Raw genomic sequence first — 14,693 nt, 5'->3', positions numbered from 1 at the left:
ATTTTGAGTGAAAACCTCCTTCCATCAGCAAGGGCATTGAAGATGAAACGTGGCTGGGTCTTTCAGCATGACAATGATCCCAAACACACCGCCCGGGCAACGAAGGAGTGGGTTCGTAAGAAGCATTTCAAGGTCCTGGAGTGGCCTAGCCAGTCTCCAGATCTCAACCCCATAGAAAATCTTTGGAGGGAGTTGAAAGTCTGTGTTGCCCAGCCCCAAAACATCACTGCTCTAGAGGAGATCTGCATGGAGGAATGGGCCAAAATACCAGCAACAGTGTGTGAAAACCTTGTGAAGACTTACAGAAAACGTTTGACCTGTGTCATTGCCAACAAAGGGTATATAACAAAGTATTGATAAACTTTTGTTATTGACCAAATACTTATTTTCCACCATAATTTGCAAATAAATTCATTAAATATCCTACAATGTGATTTCCTGGAAAAAAAATTCTCATTTTGTCTGTCATAGTTGACGTGTACCTATGATGAAAATTACAGGCCTCTCTCATCATTTTAAGTGGGAGAACTTGCACAATTGGTGGCTGACTAAATACCTTTTTTCCCCACTGTACATACTGTATACATTTTTTACGGACACAGTATATTTTACATTAGTTATGTTTTGTTTGTTTTCAGTCCCTCCCTTCAGCTCCACTCAACCCCTCCCATCTATCTCTGAGCACCATCCAGTTTTGATTTCTATTTGCCATATATTTTTCAACTGTACTGTGATGTTTCACAAAAGTTCTGAACCTTTCTATTCTCATAGTTTCTACAGATCGTAAATTAGCAAAAACATTTTTTTGCTAAGAGTATTATTATATTATTGATTGATTGACTATGACTTTTCAGATCACCCAGCAGTGCTATTTGAAGAGTTAATTCAAGGTAAATGTTGCAATTCTTCAGCCATTCCTGAACCTGCGACCAAAAACAAGCTACATATGGACAGTACCAAAACAAATGATCTAATGATTCTCTTCACAGCCAAATCTGCAGAGCTGGGATGGTTGTATCCCCCATATATATAACATTATATTGGTTGCAAGAATTTTGTATAATGATTTAAATTTAAAAACTCTAAATGTTGAATCCGGCCATGGAATCGGTACATCAAAAATCTCTTCCCAACTATTTTGCAATCTGTATGGCACAGCTGTAAAGGTTTTGGTCCTTACATTAAACTGGTATACTTTTTTATTTATCACAATTTTCTTTAATGCAGGGCCGACAGACAAGTTCCTTACTTTCTCCCCCTTCCACTTGCCTCTTCCATTTTTGCAATAATGCTGCAATTAGTTGGTGGTAATTTTGGATAGAGCAGACATTTCCATATATTTTTGTTAGCTGCATGTGTGACATACTGCAACTCCACCAGTCCTATTTATGATATAATTTACAAAGAATATACAGTTTCAAAACTTTTTTAAATATATATATTTTTTTTTAACATGAATTACTATATTTGAATTTAACCATAATATTTGTTGTAATATTTGTTCTGACTTTTCTAGTGGATTAAACTGAAATTGCAACCAACTTTCTATGGCTTGTTTTAAAAATAGAGATATTTTGGAGATTATTTCATTTTCAAATAACTAAAAGTGAGCGGTTGTAATCTGAATAAAGGGAAAAAGGCCATTATTGAACACGGGGTGAGCCATTCTTACTAATCTGCCAGAGAACCAGTTTGAATTTAAGTATATATTTTGTATGACTGAAGCCTTTAGTGAGAGGTCCAATCTTTAATATTTATTAATGTCTGCCCTCCGAATTCATATTCATTATATAAATAGGCCCGTTTAAATTAAACGGGCCTATTTATATAATTAATAGAATTTATTATTTTTTGCTCAAATATTTTAAAAAACAAGTCGTTAGGTGTAGGCAGGGCCATAAGAAAATAGATCAACTGGAATATGACTAAAGAGTTAATCAGGGTGATTTTTCCACAAATAGACAGGTATTTTCCTTTCAATGGTAGCAAGATCTTATCTATTTTTGCTAACTTTCTATTAAAATGTATTCTAGTGAGATCATTTCTTTCTTTTGAGATATGAATACCAAGTATGTCCACTTCACTGTCAGGCCATTTTATTGTTAAACTACACGGTAATGTAAAAGTTATATTTTTTTGTGATCCAATACATAATATAGAACACATCATAATATGGTTGTAATCCAGAGAGGTTAGAAAAATTATGCAGGGATCCAAATTGTGGGTAAAAAAACACATGAATCATCAGCGTACATTGACACCTTTGTTTATAAGCCCTGGATTTCTAGCCCCTTGATATTATTGTTGGATCTGATTCTGATAGCTAATATTTCGATGGCCTTAATACATAGATGTGCCAATAGTGGACAACCTTGTTGTACTCTTCTTGACAGTTTAATACTTTCTGAAGAGTAGCCATTATTTACTATTTACACCTAGGGTTACTGTACATAACTTTAACCCATTGTATAAGAGATTCTCAAAATTAAAATATTCCAGGCAATAACATGTATATATCAATTCCAGTCTTACTTTATCGAAAGCCTTTTCAAAGTTAGCTAAGAATACCAGGCCTGGTTTCACAGATTTTTCATCATGTTCTATTGTTTCCAGTACTTGTTTTATATTATCTCCAATGTATTGTCCATGTAAAAAGTCTGTCTGATTAGGATTAATAATATCTGACAATACCTTTTTAATTCTATGCACTATGCATTTTGCTAGAATTCTTGCATCACAACACTGAAGTATAAGGGGCCGCCAATTATTTTTAAGGACTATATCTTTATATTTACCACCTGGGTCCTGTTTCAATAATAGTGAAATCAGACCTTCTTGTTGAGTATCTGATAATCTACCATTTTTATAGCAGTCGTTCAAACATGCTAATAACGGTCCTCTGAGTACATTATGACCCTGGCGCCAATGACGAAGATGACGGCCTTGCGACTAGCTCTTAGGAAACTTTGCAGTATTTTTTAAAAATGTATTATTTTTTACATTATTAGCTCAGAAAGTGTTTTGTATCATTACAAACAGCCGGGGGAAACTATTGGATATCAGAGTGGCGGTAACTCACCAGCATTACGACCATGAATTTGACTTTCCCGAAGCAGATCCTTTGTTTGCTCTCCCCAGAAGAACTGAACTGATTCCAGCGGCTGACCCAAAACATCACCGGCGGAGGAGAAGCACTCGGAGCGGCCTGCTGGTTCGACTTAGGAGGAGCGCGCACACCACCCACCGCTTCCAAGTATACTACTCGCTAATGTTCAGTCACTGGTTAACAAGGTCAACGAACTACGGGCAAGGATTTCTTTCCAGAAAGACATCAAGGCCTGTAACACACTTTGTTTCACGGAAACATGGCTCTCCTGGGATATTCTGTCAAAATCGGTCCAGCCAGATGGGTTCTCAGTTCATCGTGCAGACAGGAATAAATATCTCTCTGGGAAGCAGAAGGGCGGAGGTGTGTGTTTCATGATTAACGACTCATGGTGTAATTGTAGTAACATACAGGAACTCGAGTCCTTTTGTTCACCCGACCTACAGTGCCTTGCAAAAGTATTCATCCCCCTTGGCGTTTTTCCTATTTTGTTGCATTACAACCTGTAATTTAAATGGTGACAAAATAGTCAAAATTGGTGAAGTGAAATGAAAAAAATAACAGAAAGGTGGTGCGTGCATATGTATTCACTCCCTTTGCTATGAAGGCCCTAAATAAGATCTGGTGCAACCAATTACCTTCAGAAGTCACATAATTAGTTAAATAAAGTCCAACTGTGTGCGATCTAAGTGTCACATGATCTGTCACATGATCTCAGCATATATACCAGTTCTGAAAGGCCCCAGAGTCTGCAACACCACTAAGCAAAGGGCACCACCAAGCAAGTGGCACCATGAAGACCAAGGAGCTCTCCAAACAGGTCAGGGACAAAGTTGTGGAGAAGTACAGATCAGGGTTGGGTTATAAAAACATATCAGAAACTTTGAACATCCCACGGAGCACCATTAAATCCATTATAAAAAAATTGAAAGAATATGGCACCACAACAAACCTACCAAGAGAGGGCCGCCCACCAAAACTCACGGACCAGGCAAGGAGGTCATTAATCAGAGAGGCAACAAAGAGACCAAAGATAACCCTGGAGCTGCAAAGCTCCACAGCGGAGATTGGAGTATCTGTCCATAGGATCACTTTAAGCCGTACACTCCACAGAGCTGGGCTTTACAGAAGAGTGGCCAGAAAAAAGCCATTATTTAAAGAAAAATATAAGCAAACACGTTTGGTGTTCGCCAAAAGCCATGTGGGAGACTCCCCAAACATATGGAAGAAGGAACAAAATGTAGCTTTTTGGCCATCAATGAAAACGCTATGTCTGGCGCAAACCCAACACCTCTCATCACCCCGAGAACACCATCCCCACAGTGAAGCATGGTGGTGGCAGAATCATGCTGTGGGGATGTTTTTCATCGGCAGGGACTGGGAAACTGGTAGGAATTGAAGGAATGATGGATGGTGCTAAATACAGGGAAATTCTTGAGGGAAACCTGTTTCAGTCTTCCAGAGATTTGAGACTGGGACGGAGGTTCACCTTCCAGATGGACAATGACCCTAAGCATACTGGTAAAGCAACACTCGAGTGGTTTAAGGGGAAACATTTAAATGTATTGGAATGGTCTTGTCAAAGCCCAGACCTCAATCCAATTGAGAATCTGTGGTATGACTTAAAGATTGCTGTACACAAGCGGAACCCATCTAACTTGAAGGAGCTGGAGCAGTTTTGCCTTGAAGAATGGGCCAATATCCCAGTGGCTAGATGTGCCAAGCTTATAGAGACATACCCCAAGAGACTTGCTGCTGCAAAAGGTGGCTCTACAAAGTATTGACTTTGGGGGGGTGAATACTTATGCACGCTCAAGTTTTCTGTTTTTTTGTCTTATTTCTTGTTTGTTTCAATTTGAGGACTAGGCTGACTAAATTCTGTCAACATATCGACTGTTGTACTCGCGCTGCCAAAATCCTCGACCATTGCTATTCGAACTTCCGGGATGGTTATAAGGCCCTCCCCCGCCCTCCTTTCGGCAAATCTGACCACGACTCCATTTTGCTCCTCCTTCCTATAGGCAGAAACTCAAACAGGAAATACCCATGCTAAGGACTATTCAAAGCTGGTCTGACCAATCGGAATCCACGCTTCAAGATTGTTTTGATCACGCGGACTGGGATATGTTCCGGGTAGCTTCAAAAAATAAAGGAGGCCTGTAATTTTCGTCATAGGTACACGTCAACTATGACAGACAAAATGAGAAAGAAAATCCAGAAAATCACATTGTAGGATTTTTAATGATTTTATTTGCAAATTATGGTGGAAAATAAGTATTTGGTCAATAACAAAAGTTTCTCAATACTTTGTTATATACTCTTTGTTGGCAATGACACAGGTCAAACGTTTTCTGTAAGTCTTCACAAGGTTTTCACACACTGTTGCTGGTATTTTGGCCCATTCCTCCATGCAGATCTCCTCTAGAGCAGTGATGGTTTGGGGCTGTCGCTGGGCAACACAGACTTTCAACTCCCTCCAAAGATTTTCTATGGGGTTGAGATCTGGAGACTGGCTAGGCCACTCCAGGACCTTGAAATGCTTCTTACGAACCCACTCCTTCGTTGCCCGGGCGGTGTGTTTGGGATCAATGTCATGCTGAAAGACCCAGCCACGTTTCATCTTCAATGCCCTTGCTGATGGAAGGAGGTTTTCACTCAAAATCTCACGATACATGGCCCCATTCATTATTTCCTTTACACGGATCAGTCGTCCTGGTCCCTTTGCAGAAAAACAGCCCCAAAGCATGATGTTTCCACCCACATGCTTCACAGTAGGTATGGTGTTCTTTGGATGCAACTCAGCATTCTTTGTCCTCCAAACACAACGAGTTGAGTTTTTACCAAAAAGTTCTATTTTGGTTTCATCTGACCATATGACATTCTCCCAATCCTCTTCTGGATCATCCAAATGCACTCTAGCAAACTTCAGACGGGCCTGGACATGTACTGGCTTAAGCAGGGGGACACGTCTGGCACTGCAGGATTTGAGTCCCTGGCGGCGTAGTGTGTTACTGATGGTAGGCTTTGTTACTTTGGTCCCAGCTCTCTGCAGGTCATTCACTAGGTTCCCCCGTGTGGTTCTGGGATTTTTGCTGACCGTTCTTGTGATCATTTTGACCCCACAGGGTGAGAACTTGCGTGGAGCCCCAGATCGAGGGAGATTATCAGTGGTCTTGTATGTCTTCCATTTCCTAATAATTGCTCCCACAGTTGATTTATTCAAACCAAGCTGCTTACCTATTGCAGATTCAGTCTTCCCAGCCTGGTGCAGGTCTACAATTTTGTTTCTGGTGTCCTTTGACAGCTCTTTGGTCTTGGCAATAGTGGAGTTTGGAGTGTGACTGTTTGAGGTTGTGGACAGGTGTCTTTTATACTGATAACAAGTTCAAACAGGTGCCATTAATACAGGTATTGAGTGGAGGACAGAGAAGCCTCTTAAAGAAGAAGTTACAGGTCTGTGAGAGCCAGAAATCTTGCTTGTTTGTAGGTGACCAAATACTTATTATCCACCATAATTTGCTAATAAATTCATTAAAAATCCTACAATGTGATTTTCTGGATTTTTTTCTCTCACTTTGTCTGTCATAGTTGACGTGTACATATGATGAAAATTACAGGCCTCTCTCATCTTTTTAAGTGGGAGAACTTGCACAATTGGTGGCTGAATAAATACTTTTCCCCCCACTGTATATACTGCATTCTATTCTATAATATTCTACTGTATCTTAGTCCATGCCGCTCTGTCATTGCTTGTCCATATATGTATATATCCTTAAATTCCATTCCTTACTAGTTTTGTGTGTATTGGGTATATGTTGTGAAATTGTTACTGTAGATATCACTTGTTAGATATTACTACACTGTCGGAGCTAGAAGCACAAGCATTTCGCTACACCCGCTATAACATCTGCTAAACACTTGTATGTGACAAATACATTTTTATTTTATTTTATTTGATAAAAAAAGGTTTGATATACAGTGGCTTGCGAAAGTATTCACCCCCCTTGGCATTTATCCTATTTTGTTGCCTTACAACCTGGAATTACAATTTATTTTTGGGGGGTTTGCATCATTTGATTTACACAACATGCCTACCACTTTGAAGATGCAAATTTTTTTTTATTGTGAAATAAACCCAAAGTCAATACTTTGTAGAGCCACCTTTTGCAGCAATTACAGCTGCAAGTATCTTGGGGTATGTCTCTATAAGTTTGGCACATCTAGCCACTGGGATTTTGGCCCATTCTTTGGGCAAAACTGTTCCAGCTCCTTCAAGTTGGATAGGTTCCGCTGGTGTACAGCAATCTTTAAGTCATACCACAGATTCTCAATTGGATTGTGGTCTGGGCTTTGACTAGACCATTCCAATTCATTTAAATGTTTCCCCTAAAACCACTCAAGTGTTGCTTTAGCAGTATGCTTAGGGTCATTGTCCTGCTGGAAGGTGAATCTTCGTCTCAGTCTCAAATCTCTGGAAGACTGAAACAGGTTTCCCTCAAGAATTTCCCTGTATTTAGCGCCATCCATCATTCCTTCAATTCTGACCCGTTTCCCAGTCCCTGGCGATGAAAAACATGCCCACAGCATGATTCTGCCACCACCATGCTTCACTGTGGGGATGGTGTTCTCGGGGTGATGAGAGGTGTTGGGTTTGCGTCAGACATTTTCCTTGATGGCCAAAAAGCTAAATTTTAGTCTCATCTGACCAGAGTACGTTCTTCCATATGTTTGGGGAGTCTCCCACATGCCTTTTGGCAAACACCAAACGTGTTTGCTTATTGTTTTCTTTAAGCAATGGCTTTTTTCTGGCCACTTTTCTGTAAAGCCCAGCTCTGTGGAGTGTACGGCTTATAGTGGTCCTATGGACAGATACTTCAATCTCCGCTGTGGAGCTTTGCAGCTCCTTCAGGGTTATCTTTGGTCTCTTTGTTGCCTCTCTGATTAATGCCCTCCTTGCCTGGTCCGTGAGTTTTGGTGGGTGCCCCTCTCTTGGCAGGTTTGTTTTGGTGCCATATTCTTTCAATTTTTTTATAATGGATTTAATGGTGCTCCGGGGGATGTTCAAAGTTTCTGATATTTTTTTATTACCCAACCCTGATCTGTACTTCTCCACAACTTTGTCTGACCTGTTTGGAGAGCTCATTGGTCTTCATGGTGCCGTCTTGCTTGGTGGTGCCCCTTGATTAGTGGTGTTGCAGACTCTGGGGCCTTTCAGATCAGCTTTATACAGTGGGGAGAACAAGTATTTGATACACTGCCGATTTTGCAGGTTTTCCTACTTACAAAGCATGTAGAGGTCTTTAATTTTTATCATAGGTACACTTCAACTGTGAGAGACGGAATCTAAAACAAAAATCCAGAAAATCACATTGTATGATTTTTAAGTAATTAATTTGCATTTTATTGCATGACATAAGTATTTGATACATCAGAAAAGCAGAACTTAATATTTGGTACAGAAACCTTTGTTTGCAATTATAGAGATCATACATTTCCTGTAGGTCTTGACCAGGTTTGCACACACTGCTGCAGGGATTTTGGCCCACTCCTCCATACAGACCTTCTCCAGATCCTTCAGGTTTCGGGGCTGTCACTGGGCAATACAGACTTTCAGCTCCCTCCAAAGATTTTCTATTGGCTTCAGGTCTGGAGACTGGCTAGGCCACTCCAGGACCTTGAGATGCTTCTTACGGAGCCACTCCTTAGTTGCCCTGGCTGTGTGTTTCGGGTCGTTGTCATGCTGGAAGAACCAGCCACGACCCATCTTCAATGCTCTTACTGAGGGAAGGAGGTTGTTGGCCAAGATCTCGCGATACATGGTCCCGTCCATCCTCCCTTCAATACAGTGCAGTTGTCCTGTCCCCTTAGCAGAAAAGCATCCCCAAAGAATGATGTTTCCACCTCCATGCTTCACGGTTGGGATGGTGTTCTTGGGGTTGTACTCATCCTTCTTCTTCCTCCAAACACGGCGAGTGGAGTTTAGACCAAAAAGCTCAATTTTTGTCTCATCAGACCACATGACCTTCTCCCATTCCTCCTCTGGATCATCCAGATGGTCATTGGCAACCTTCAGACGGGCCTGGACATGCGCTGGCTTGAGCAGGGGGACCTTGCGTGCGCTGCATTATTGGAATCCATGACGGCGTAGTGTGTTACTAATGGTTTTCTTTGAGACTGTGGTCCCAGCTCTCTTCAGGTCATTGACCAGGTCCTGCCGTGTAGTTCTGGGCTGATCCCTCACCTTCCTCATGATCATTGATGCCGCACGAGGTGAGATCTTGCATGGAGCCCCAGACCGAGGGTGATTGACCGTCATCTTGAACTTCTTCCATTTTCTAATAATTGCGCCAACAGTTGTTGCCTTCTCACCAAGCTGCTTGCCTATTGTCCTGTAGCTCATCCCAGCCTTGTGCAGGTCTACAATTTTATCCCTGATGTCCTTACACAGCTCTCTGGTTTTTGCCATTGTGGAGAGGTTGGAGTCTGTTTGATTGAGTGTGTGGACAGGTGTCTTTTATACAGGTAACGAGTTCAAACAGGTGCAGTTAATACAGGTAATGAGTGGAGAACAGGAGGGCTCCTTAAAGAAAAACTAACAGGTCTATGAGAGCCGGAATTCTTACTGGTTGGTAGGTGATCAAATACTTATGTCATGCAATAAAATGCAAATTAATTACTTAAAAATCATACAATGTGATTTTCTGGATTTTTGTTTTAGATTCCGTCTCTCACAGTTGAAGTGTACCTATGATAAAAATGACAGACCTCTACATGCTTTGTAAGTAGGAAAACCTGCAAAATCGGCAGTGTATCAAATACTTGTTCTCCCCACTGTAAACTGAGATCATGTGACACTTAGATTGCACACAACTAATTATGTGACATCTGAAGGTAATTGGTTGCACCAGATCTTATTTAGGGGCTTCATAGCAAAGGGGGTGAATACATATGCACGCACCACTTTTCCGTTATATATTTTGTATAATTTTTGAAACAAGTTATTTTTTTCATTTCACTTCACCAATTTATACTATTTTGTGTATGTCCATTACATGAAATCCAAATAAAATTAATTTAAATTACAGGTTGTAATGCAACAAAATAGGAAAAACGCCAAGGGGGATGAATAATTTTGCATGGCACTGTACCTCAACTGGTATGCCATCCAGCCCTGGAGTTTTCCCGGACTTAAAGTTCCTCCTCTGTAATTTGGCCCTCACATGAGTCTTTCAGTACAGCTGTTAATTTTACATTATTAATAGATAAAAACCTTACAATTAACTTCAAAAAATAATTTGGTGCATTTTCCCCCATATTCCATCCAGTTCGCTTTATTTTTATAATATATTAATTACACTTAATCTTTCTTGAATAAGATCCTCCAGTTCTTTTTGTTTTTCTTCTAACATATTCTGTGCCTATATGGTACAGTTTTTATTGCCATCTATCTGTACTGTTAGTCCCTCTATTTCCTTTGTTAATCAAACTAATTTGATCTAAATTGCTTTTGTTTTAAAGATGAGTATTGAATTACATGGCCTCTAAAGGCACATTTAAAAGTGTCCCGTAAAATAAAGGGATCTGCTGTATGTTATGTTGGAAAAAGTCAGTTATAAATTCTTCTGTCCTGGTTAAAAACAAGTCGTCATCCAATAGGCTTTGATTACATTTCCAATATCCTCGCCCACATGGAAATTCTGTAAGTGAAATGTATATGCCAATTATTTGATGTTTCGAATGCATTCTATCCTGTATCAACGCTTTTTAAACTTTTGGTGCCAACGAGAATGAAATAAGAAAGTAGTCAAGATGACTAGCTTGATTGAGCTGTGAGTCTTTCTGGGTAAGTCTCTGAGAGCCTTCCACACGTGGATTGTGCAACATTTGCCCATTACTCTTTTCAAAATTCTTCAAGCTCTGTCAATGGTTGTAGATCATTGCTAGACAACCATTTTCAGATATTGCCATAGACATTCAGGCAGATTTAAATCAAAACTGTAACTCGGCCACTCAGGAACATTCATTGTCTTCTTGGTAAGCAACTCCAGTGTAGATTTGGCCTTGTGTTTTAGGTTATTGTCCTGCTGAAAGGTGAATTCATCTCCCAGTGTCTGGTGGAAAGCAGACTGAACCAGGTTTTCCTCTAGGATTTTGCCTGTGCTTAGCTCCATTCCATTTCTTTTTTATCCTTAAAGCTGCAATATGTCACTTTTTGGGTGATCCGACCAAATTCACATAGAAATGTGTATTATAGACCTGCCATTCTCATTGAAAGCAAGTCTAAGAAGCGGTAGACCTGTTCTATGTGCGCTATTTCTGTGCTTCCCATTCTAAAAGTTTAGTTTTTGCGTCTTCAAACAGCTGAAAGTAAAATATTTTGGGTTATGTTAAAGATATTTCACAGCGGTTTAGATGGTACAATGATTCTCTACACTATACTTACTTGTTTTGTCACAAACTGAACTTAGGCGAACTATTAGAATTTTAGCAACCAGGAAATGGCGGAGCGATTTCTGCACGGTGCATCTTTAACAATTACAATCATATCCATAACATGATGCAGCCACCACTATGCTTGAAAATATGGAGAGTGGTACTCAGTAATGTGTTGTATTGGATTTGCCCCAAACGTAGCACTTTCTATTCAGGACAAAAAGTTAATTGCTTTGCCAAATTTTTTGCAGTATTACTTTAGTGCCTTGTTGCAAACAGGATGCTTGTTTTAGAATAATTTTATTCTGTACAGGCTTCCTTCTTTTACCTCAATTAGTCAATTAAGTTAGTTTTGTGGAGTAACTACAATGTTGTTGATCCATCCTCAGTTCTCTTCTTTCACAGCCATTAAACTCTGTAACTGTTTTTAAATCGCCATTATTGGCCTCATGGTGAAATCCCTGAGCGGTTTCTTTCCTCTCCGGCAACTAAGTTAGGAAGGACACCTGCATCTTTGTAGTGACTGGGTGTATTGATACACCATCCAAAGTGTAATTAATAACTTCACCATGCTCAAAGGGATATTTTATTTTATTTTTACCCATCTACCAACAGGTGCCCTTCTTTGCGACGCATTGGAAAACCTCTCTGGGCTTTGTGGTTGAATTGGTTTTTGAAATTCACTGCTCGACTAAGGGACCTTACAGATAATTGTATGTGTAGGGTACAGAGATTAGGTACTAATTCAATAATCATGTTACACACTATTAATGCACACAGAATGAGTCCATGCAACTTATTATGTGACTTGTTAAGCACATTCTTACTCCTAGAATTCTTATTGACTCAAGACACTTCTGCTTTTCATTTTTTATTAATTTGTAAACATTTCTAAAAAGATAATTCCACTGTGACATTATGGGGTATTGTGTTTAGGCCAGTGACACAAAATCTTAAATTCAGGCTCTAACACAACAAAATGTGGAAAAAGTCAAGGGGTGTGAAAAGTTTCTGAAGGCACTGTAACATTAGAGATGTTACCAGCAGTCATGAACTCAGCTTTGGTATAGTCATATCTACACTGAACAAAAATGTAAACGCAACATGTAAAGTGTTGGTCCCATGTTTCATGAGCTGGAATAAAAGATCCCAGAAATTGCACATACACACAAAAAGCTTATTTCTCTCAGATGTTGTACACAAATGTGTTTACATCCCTGTTAGTGAGCATTTCTTCTTTGCCAAGATAATCCATACACCTGACAGGTGTGACATATCAAGAAGCTGATTAAACAGCATGATCATTACACAGGTGCACCTTGTGCTGAGGACAATATAAGGCCACTCTAAAATGTGCAGTTTTGTCACACAACACAATGCCACAGATGTCTCAAGTTTTGAGGCAGTGTGCAATTGGCAGGCTGACTGCAGGATTGTCTACCAAAGCTGTTTCCAGATAATTGTATGTTAATTTCTTTACCATAAGCCGCCTCCAACGTAGTTTTAGAGAATTTGGCAGTACGTCCAGACCACAGGTAACCACGCCAGCCCAGGATCTCCACATCAGGCATTGTTCACCTGCGGGATCGTCTGAGACCAGCCACTCGGACAACTGATGAAACTGTGGGTTTGCACTACCAAATAATTTCTGCACAAACGGTCAGAAATTTTCTTGTGGAAGCTCATCTGCATGCTTGTCGTCCTCACCAGGGTCTTGACCTGACTGCAGTTGGGCATGGTAACCGACTTCATTGGGCAAATGCTCACCTTTGATGGCCACTGGCACGCCAGAGAAGTGTGTTCTTCAGCGATGAATCCCAGTTTCAACTGTACTGGGCAGATGGCAGACAGCATGTATGGCGACATGTGGGCGAGCGGTTTCCTTATGTCAACGTTGTGAACAGTGTGCCCCATGGTGGCGGAGGGGTTATGGTATGGGCAGGCATAAGCTACGGACAATGAGCACAATTGCATTTGATCAATGGCAATTTCAATGCACAAAGGTACCGTGATGAGATCCTGAGGTCCATTGTCGTGCTATTCATCCGCCGCCATCACCTCATGTTTCAGCATGATAATGCATGGCCCCATGTCGCAAAGATCTGTACACAATTCCTGGAAGCTGAAAATGTCCCAGTTCTTCCATGGCCTGCATACTCACCAGACATGTCACCCATTGAGCAGTTTGGGATGCTCTGGATTGACGTGTACAAAAGTTTGTTCCAGTTCCCGCCAATATCCAGCAACTTCGGACAGCCATTGAAGGGGAGTGGGACAACATTTCACAGGCCACAATCAACTCTATGCGAAGGAGATGTGTCGCGCTGCCTGAGTCAAGTGGTGGTCACACCCGATACTGAAATATAAATGCCCCTACCTTTTTTTTAAGGTACGTGACTAACAGATGCATATCTGTATTCCCAGTCATGTGAAATCCATAGATTAGGGCCTAATGAATTTATTTCAATTGAGTGATTTCCTTATATGAACAGTAGCTCAGTAAAATATTTGAAATTGTTGCATGTTGTGTTTATATTTTTGTTCAGTGTAACTTGTCCACTAATGTACTTGCTAACCTCAGCATCCCTGCAAGTGTAATAACCATGACCAGTAAGTTGACATAAATTGACATTGCTAGTTATAACAGGTTATGATGCATATTATTTCATGCATATGTGTACAGTGTAGGTAAATTAGAGTTCAGTAACAAAAGTTAAGTAGTTCCAGGCGTTTAGCTTTTTAACACCTCTTAAACTTTATTGAAAGTCATGTCCATCTGACTCACACAGTGAACATAATGTTGCAACTCAGAAAATTATCTTCATCATTATTTTACACACAGAGGGATGTTTTGACAAAATGATCAATCAAAAAGTAGAAAGACCAAACAATGATTAGATTTTTGCTTTAAAAAGCAATACTTCTACCCTGTCTCATATGGCTGTGTCTGGACTGTAAATATTTGGTCCCATTTTACGATTATAGATATTGAGTATAAAATAAAGGGATGAAGAGATGTTGTGCATTTTGTCCATGTTTCAGGACATGTTGCAATAGAAGATTGAACATTTGTAAAATTGGAGAGGACTAATACTAGTGTCTTTGGGAGAGACATGGATAAAAAGTCACGTTTGGCTAAGGAAAATCATATTTC

The sequence above is a fragment of the Coregonus clupeaformis genome, chromosome 37, assembly GCF_020615455.1.
Source record: "Coregonus clupeaformis isolate EN_2021a chromosome 37, ASM2061545v1, whole genome shotgun sequence".
In the NCBI taxonomy this organism is placed as follows: Eukaryota; Metazoa; Chordata; class Actinopteri; order Salmoniformes; family Salmonidae; genus Coregonus; species Coregonus clupeaformis.
The sequence above is the reverse complement of the archived record's forward strand: the minus strand, read 5'-3'. Positions refer to the sequence as shown.